Raw genomic sequence first — 8,302 nt, 5'->3', positions numbered from 1 at the left:
CTGCGCCTGGCAGCAGAGCAGCTGGGTCCTCATCTGGCATCCCCACGAGGTAGCTTATCCATCCACACAGGTTGGCTGTGACACCATCCGTGTATGCCAGGTGAGGACAGTGAGGCTTTCAGGGACCTGCCTCCCTCTCACACTGCTCGGCTCCACAGCTCCCCCAGTGCATGCCCAGAACCAGGTCAGGGCCTGGCGGTTCACGGCCCGTCTGCACCCCTGCATCAGCAGCAGGGGTCCCCAAATGACAGCCCCATCCTCTCTCCTCAGGGGCTTCTCCAACCCTAGTTTCCCGAGTGCAGTTCCTCCTGGACGCCCCGTCCGTTCCAGGCCAACAAAACGGCACAGCCCTCATGTCAGATCTGAACGGACCCAGCAAGCCCATGAGACAGGAGACAGAGAGGGTGCCCAGATGGGTAGAGGCAGCCTCAGCCCAGCTAAGGAGGTCAAGGGGGCTGGGGAGGCCACTGGGACCAGACCTGCCGGCCTCCTGGGCCTTTGAGGGGCTTGGAGGAGCTGCTTAAGGCCAGACTAGCAGGGGAGGGGCCTGTGGGGGTGAAGAGGCTGCCCCAACCTCCATGATGTGCAGTGAGGCCTCGGTGAGCGAGGCTGCGAGTTGGAACCTGTGTTTGTGCATCTGGGGACTCCCTTCTCCGCTCAGGACACTGTAGGTGGGGGCCGTGGGAGCCATGAGGGCCACAGGGTGAGGGCAGTGCCCAACCCACCACAGGTCACAGGTGTGCAGCAGAGGCTTCCAAGGGTTAGGAGTGTGGGTAGGGCCGTGGGGGCAGACTCTGACCCTCATCCCCAGTTCCCAGGTAAAGTGGGGGATGCTGGCCGCCTCACTGAGGGTCTGGCAGACCCCAGCCCAGCAGTCTTGCCCCAAGCACGGTGTCTGCAGCTGTGAGTGTAGGGGTGGAAGCGGAGGCCGAGGCTGAGCCTCACTGGGCCAGGCTGCTGGCTGCCCAGCTTGCATCCTCCCGGAGCCCACGCATTTCCTCCAGGCTGCCCGAGGAGAATCACCCGCTGTTTTTCCACCTTCCCAGCCCTGACGCCAGCCAGGCAGGACCTCACCTGGGCTGGGGTCAGCAGGTGAACCAGACCTGGTGCCAGGTGCCAGTGCTGCCAGGGCAAGAACGTCTCCAGGTCCTGGCACTGGCAGGAGGAAGGTGTCCCTGGAATCGAGGCCTTGTGCTCGCCGCCCTGAGTGCTCTGTCCTTTGGGTCCAAGTGTGCTCCTCATGGCCACGGCCCCACGAGGCGGAAGGGCCTCTCAGCAAGGCGCTTGGGGGTGACCGCCTGCTCCTCATGGAGCCCTGACCCTGGACGGGGGAAGGGAGAGTGTAAGGGGTGCATTGGGCAAGGAGGTGGAAAGCTGCTCTCTGGGCTGCCCCGCCTTTCTCTGGGCAGCAGCCACCCCGATTTTCCTCGCCCTGGAACAAGTGTGCCGGCAGCAGCTCCCAACACACATGGAATAAACAGGCACAGAAACACACACGTTTAATCCCGCTTTTCTCTTAAGCACTCGGTGGGCTGAGGCCTGGTGAGATGGGAAGATGGTGGGTCCCCGGCAGCTCTGCCTGGGAGCTGAGCTGTGGGGTCAGGCGCTCTGACACCTGGAGGAGACAAGACCCGGCACCCTGGCGTCTCCCACACCCTGAGTTCTCAGCCCGGTCCTCCATCCCAGCCCCACCACCACCGCCCGGCAGCCACAGCGACACCCCCACGCCCCCAGCAGGGAAGCGTCGTCCTGGCGTCTCTCTCCTGGGATCCCAGCGCTTTGTAGTGACATTTAAGATGAAAAGAAAGGGAAGTCCTCCCTGCTCTAATGTGTACAGTTCAGGTTTGAAATTAGCATGAGAAAGGGGAACACTCGCCTTATCTCCGCGAGTGAATGGGCCGGCTCCTCCACTCCCGGGCCTTTGTCTATTGTCAATAATCACTTACCTTCAGGCCCATAAATGTCATTCTTGGGGTGCTCATAAACAGCCGGTCTCTTTTTAAATTAGCAAGTAGAGATATTTATGGGTTTCTATTAAGGGCGGTGGGTGGGGGAGTCTGGAGCACTCAGCAGCTCCGATAAGGGAGAGGTTGGGGGGGCCTGCGGGAGGCATGGAACCCCCACCCAGCATCCAAGGCAGGCGCCCCAGCTAGGGCTCTGTGTAGACCCTCACCACACTCCTGTGGGGACAGCTGGGGGACATCCATGGCTTCGTGGGGGGAAGGGGGCTGCAGGCCTAAAAATCAGAAAGAGCGAGTCACCTGTGGCAGAAGCCAGGTGGGTGTTGGTGGGAGCAGGAGGGTGGGAGGGGCTCAGCGGACATACAGATGACACCACCAATCCTGACTCCTGCCCCGCAGCTTCCCCGGCTGTGAAAAGGTGTGGCCAAGCCACTGTGGAGGCAGGTGAGGCGCCTGCACACGCAGTCACACCGAACATCCTATGCTCACATGCACACACCGTCCAGACACACACACACACACCCTCCGCCACTGTGGAGGCGGGTGGAGGGCCCAGAACACGCACACAGAACATCCTACACACACATGCACACACTGTCCAGACACACACACACCGCTCTGCCACTGTGGAGGCGGGTGGAGGGCCCTGCACACGCACACAGAACATCCTACGCGCACGTGCACACACTGTCCAGTCGCAAAACTGCTTTCACACTCACATGTACACACATTTTCACATACATTCACTCGCACACTCATACACATACATATTCACTCACATTCACACATTCATTCACATTCACACACCCACATTCACATAATTCACTTTCACACACATTCGTTCTCACATTCACTCACATTCATTCACACACATTCACATTTACACCCACATTCACACACACACATTCACACCCACATTCACACACATTCGCACACACACATTCACATTTACACCCACATTCACACACATTGACTCACATTCACATATTCACCCTCACACATTCAAACACACACACACAGCCTCCCACCTCTAAAATGTCTCTCCACACCTCCTGCCCCTTCAGCTTCTCCCTCATCCCAACTCTTCCTTCATTTTAGATCCTTCTTCATTCCCAGCTCCTCCCTCTTCCTGGCTTCTCTCTCATCCCAGCTCCTCTTTTTCCCCAGTTCCTCCTTCATCCCAGGTCCTCCTTTTTCCCAGCTCCTCCCTCATTCTAGCCACTCTCTCATCCCCAGCTCCTCCCTCAGGTCCTCACTCTTCCCCAGATCCTCTCCAATCCCCAGCTTCTCCCTCATCTCAGCACCTCCCTCATTTCCAACTCCTTCCTCTTCCCAGATCCTCCCTCATCCCAGCTGCTCCCTCATTTCAGCTCCTCCCCAATTCCCAGCTTCTCCCTCACTGCAGTTCCTCCTCATCCCCAGCTTCTCCCTCCCAGCTCCGGCCATCCTTAGCTCCACCTCACCCTCAGCTCCTCCCTCATCTCAGCTCCTCCCTCATCCTCAGCTCTTCCCTCATTTCAGCTCCTCCCTCGCCCTCAGCTCCTCTCTCATCCCAGCTTCTCCCTCATCCCCAGCTCTTCCCCTGCCTCCCAGCAGCCACACTGCACACCAGAGCCAGAGTGATTTTTAACTTTCACTTCTGAATAATTTTAGATTTACAGAGTAGTGCAAAGACAGCACATAAAGTTCGGATGCCTCCCCCGCCCCCACCAGTGTTTCATCTTGTCACCTTCATCACAGCCTGGCACGTGGCTCTTCCCTGAATTCCAGCCTTCCTTCGGGCTCCTGCTTTCCCAGTGCCCTTTGTCTGGTCCGGGACTCTGCACCATCTCCTGAGGCCCCGCTGGTCTAGGATGGCCTTGACAGCTTTGGGGGGCGCTGCTTGACGTCCTGCAGAGTGTCCCAGTCGGGGCTGGTCCGGGGTTTGTCTCAGGGCCAGACCGGTGCCCTCCTCATCCCCTCGCATCAAGGGCAAAAGCTCCAGCCCGCTGGTCATGTGGCTGCTCTCCCCTGGTGGCCTGTGTGTGGGGAGAGTCAGTGAAGCCCCCCTCAAATGGGTTCAGCTCCTCCTCCGGGGACATCCAGCATGTTTCTTCAGATTCCTCTGTGAGGAAGATTGGAAAAGACATTCTTCCAAAACACAGATGGTCTCTGGTGCCCCCACACCCCTCTTCCTCTGTGGCCCTCAGCCGAGGGATCATTTCAAGGGACCCTCAGCCCCATTCCGTCCCAGCTCCTCCTATGGGGCCTTGCAGACACGGGCTCCCCTGAGACAGGCGAGGCCTTGGCAGGTGCAAGAGGTGGGCCTGGAGCCAGTGAGTGGGGCTGGCTGGATGGCGGGTGGTCAGCGGGTGGCAGGCTCAGCTTGCCTCTGGCAGGAGGGCCCACGCCCTGTGTGCCAGGCTGCTGGGCCTCCCCAGACGGACCAGCTGCCCGAACCCATCGGCTATGACGAGCTTTCATGGCCTCTGCCTCCCTCGGTGTCAACACATGACACTGAGGTTAAAAATATGCCAGGTGGATTAGTGAAAGGCCCTTCACAGAAGGAGGCCACAGAAGCGACCTGCACGTCTAAAGGCATGTGAGAGCAGCCCAGTCCCCACGAAGTGAAGGGGTCCCATCTGCCCATCAAGAGGACAGAGTGCAGCAAGCCAGCTACCCCGAGTGCCCACTGCCTGCCCATGCCCTGCTGGGGGAAAAGGCAGCTGGAGGCTGCCCGGCAGGGCTGACTGCATGGGGCACACCCAGCTGGGCTTGCGGCCCCTGGGGAGGGCTGGAGCCCCTTCAGGAGAAAGCGCGGCCACAGGATGGGACGCTGTGTGGACTCAGGTCCAGGACTCCGCCACACCCCGAGTCTCTCTGGCCCCTAATCTTACCCCATCCCACCCTGCACCCGAGTTGCACGCCCCAGGCTGCACTTGGCATCATCCAATCTGAGCTGCAGGGGACTTTGACAGGGGAGATGGCTGCGGTCTGGCAGGGGCCACACCAGGGGAAAGAAAGGCAGTGATAGGCACAAGCAGTGCCCCTGGAAGAGGGGTGGCCTGGGAGAGGGGCTGTCCAGGGGGTTGCTGAAGGTATGGCAGGAAGATAGAGAGGCAGGACGGGGAGCGCCTTACCCGAAGCTGAGTACAGATGGCGGCTGTCCAGCAGGAGGAGGGAGGGGTCTCCATGATACCGAGCGGAAGAGGAAGGTGCTGGATGCTGACCGCACCCAGGAAATGGCCTGGCACCCCTGGGGTCCTAAACAAGCCAATCTCCCTCCTTGCCAGAGAGCAGGAGCTGGGGACACAATGAGGAGGCTGCTGGGTCCCCAGAATGGGTTGGGAGAGTCATCGTTCTTGGCAGCCTGGTAAGGGGTGGGAAAGGAGAGGGCCACCCTGAGACCCAGGCATACAGGACAGCCCACTGTGCCCGGGGTCGCCAGGGGCACCTCACCCCCGGGACCCCCTGCAGCCACCCAGGGTGAAGTGGCCCCAGGGCAGTGTGAGAATTCCACACCACTCCCCACCTGCCCAGCTGTGGGCTGCAGCCTCCCTCCTGGCTATCCCAGCAGCATCTGCAGCTGGGCCTATGAGGTGAGTCCACCTTAAGTGGGTTTGATCAGCCCGTGCACTGGTGAGCGCATGCTAATATTGGCTCCAATAAAGAGCAAATCAGGGCCCTAGTCGACGCGTCTTATCACACAGTCAGAACTGATGGCTGCAGAAGTCATAAAGATCCCATTTAATCTCACGCCTATCTATCACGCGGCCGCCTTCATCCTCTTTGTGCCGGGGTAATATGTGCTCATTACGAAAGCAAAACAGATCTGGCATGAATAAACGCAGGATGAAGTGCTCACTCGGAAAGTGACAGCATGATCAGTGGCGGCAGTAATCGCAGAGAATCGCGGGCTAAATTATTCCATAACCGTGATTTGAGGGGACAGCCCAGAGCACCCCACAGCTGCCTGCAGTGCAGCGACGTGTCCTGATAAAACATCCTTCCCAATTTACGGGGCCGCGCTTGACTAATCTGCCTCGGCGCGCACACTGTCTAATCATGCCATCAGCATGGCGAGAAGGGGCTCAATTGGGACTCAAATGAAAGGAGATTGGAAAACTACCCTCAATTGAAATTACATTTGTAAATGAGGCAGAGTTTTCTGTTCAGAGTGTGAACGTTACGGTAAATCTGCTTGAGAAAGTCAAAGAGGTGGCGGCGGCGGTGGGCCTGGGATGCCGCAGGGGTGGCTGGGACTGTGCCCCTGCTGCGACTGGGGCTTGGGGCCGGCAGGGGTCCACATTCTGGAGATGCCTGGCACCATGCGGGCCCCTGGGGACAGCCCCTGGAGAGGAGACGGGCTGTGGTGGAAGCCCGGAGAGTTGGGCCTAGTTTGTCAGACATAAGACTTCACTTCCCACTCTGTAAAATGGGGAGCAGGGCAGCCTCCTTGAGGGAGGGGGGTAAATCAGACCGAGGGATGAGTCAGAGCTTAGCTGGCCTCCTCTCTGCCTTCCAAGGGTGCCCCTGTCCCTCTCTCCCACACTGCACACTGTTCCCAGCCCCTCCCTCCCTCCAGCCCTCTGTGCGTCTGGTAGTGTTCCGGGTCTTCTCGGAGGCAACTGAGTGGGTAGGGTGGGGGCAGGGGCACTTCCTGCACTAGGGGTGTTGGGTCTGAGGCTGTCCTCGTGGTAGGGGAGGGCTGAACCCAGATCACCTGCCTGACCATGCGCCCAGGACATTGGCCAGGCACACTCACTGGGACACTGCAGGAGGGGAGTATACGGGGAGAGTAGAGGGGGCCATGTGCTGGATGGATGGACTTGCCCCCAGGACAGTGGCGAACCCAGGGGAAGGTGGCCTTGGGCCCTGGAGGTCTTCTCCCAGACAGAGGCAGGGCCTGTGCTCAGTGTTCAGGGATGGCTATGGGGACCCCACCAGCAGACGGAGCCTGGACACCAGCAGCTCCCGTGGCCACAGGGTGTGGGGTGTTGTGGGGGCTCCTGCCTGCTGGTCTCACCTCGGGGACTGCTGGCCAGAGTGGCCCCAGCCGCAGCGGTGAGGTGCCCAGCACCTCCTTACAGGCCTTTATGTAAATCAAGGCCTAATTAGGCCATCCGGCATTTGTGTAGAATATCATTTTTTTAATTACCAGCCCTGGGCAGGTTCCCCGGCTGCCTGTTGTGGGCCAATTACCATAAATCCCCCGGTAACAATTAACAATGTTGGAGCGAGCTGCATGTATTTCCAATGTTATAATTATGCGCGGCGCTCTTGTTAATTGGCCTATCTGACTCTGTACTTTTTATGCCGCTCATCTGCTCATTACCGCGGCCATTTAATTCAATTAGCACCCTTAATTAGAGGAACAGCCTTGTCCAATGTCGGGGCCTTGTCAGGGAGCCGATCATGAGCAGAGACAAACACAGGCTCTGCGGGGCCAGGCAGTCGCGGGGCTGCGGGTGAGGGGCTGCAGGTGAGGGGCTGCGGGGGTGCTGCCCGGGGATGCTCCCCATGCCCTTGGCCCGGCTGCCCTTGCAGGCCGCCGTGAGCAGCCACAGCGCGATTCCTGCCCGCCCTGAGTGCCCTCCCCCGCGACGACCTTCAGGCGTCTGGGAAGGTCTGCAGTCCTGGTTGCCAACACCCCCAGAGCCCACCCCAAGCCTGGACACGGCCTCCAGACCGGCACGATGTCCAGGCTAGGTTTTGTTTTGTGCCAGTCTATTGAAATCGCTATTCCCTGCCTATTAATTCTCCTAATTAGAATTAAATGAAGCATGCTAAATTGCTAGATTAACCAATAATTAAGCAGCCACCGCACTAAAACTGAACACCCCGTGTGGCCTGCCCTCCGTCTGCATGCAAGTGCCAGGGGCGGGCGTGCCAGGCAGGAGGGGCCAACGAGCCTTGGGGACGGCGGTGCGTGCGCTAGTGCCCGCACCCGGTGTGCAGAAGGGCGCAGAGTGTGGGCGTGAGAGTCGGTGTGGCCTGGAAGCTCTGCAGGAACGTGTGGGGGTAGGAGCTGAGGGGAGAGGGCATCACACGGGTCTTGCTGGGGGCAGAAGATTTGTCGTGAGCACGACAGACCCACCAGACTCTGCAGGTCCTCGTGGGAAGCGCCCCGCCCTCCACGCACACCTACGAGGTTGCGACCTCCCTACCCCGAACCGCCCTCTGCAGACGAGGCAACGAGGCTCGGAGGAGGCAAGGAGCGAACCAAGGCTCCCACCGTCACCGGGGAAGGGAAGGGAGGGCAGGGAAGGGGCGGAGGAGGGGAGAGAAGAAGGGGAGGGGATGGGTTGCCTCTCGAGGCGGGGCGGGCAGGAAAGGGCGCGGCCCGGCTGCGACACCCCTAG

The 8,302-nt window shown here is 59.7% G+C and overlaps 1 long non-coding RNA gene across 1 annotated transcript in view; it reads right to left on the bottom strand.

Annotated features, from left to right (window-relative positions):
* Nucleotides 1-3,581: 3,581 nt before the first annotated feature.
* The window catches only part of LOC105508021, a 6,056-nt gene continuing 1,335 nt past the window's right edge, over nt 3,582-8,302 (bottom strand). Inside the window, exon 2 of the long non-coding RNA XR_001001193.1 lies at nt 3,582-4,065. This is a non-coding gene — a long non-coding RNA (uncharacterized LOC105508021). The remainder of the gene's footprint in view (nt 4,066-8,302) is intronic.

This window comes from Colobus angolensis, unplaced genomic scaffold (assembly GCF_000951035.1).
Source record: "Colobus angolensis palliatus isolate OR3802 unplaced genomic scaffold, Cang.pa_1.0 Scaffold157, whole genome shotgun sequence".
Classification (NCBI taxonomy): Eukaryota; Metazoa; Chordata; class Mammalia; order Primates; family Cercopithecidae; genus Colobus; species Colobus angolensis.
Note: the sequence above shows the minus strand (reverse complement) of the source record. Positions and strands in the feature narration are given on the sequence as shown.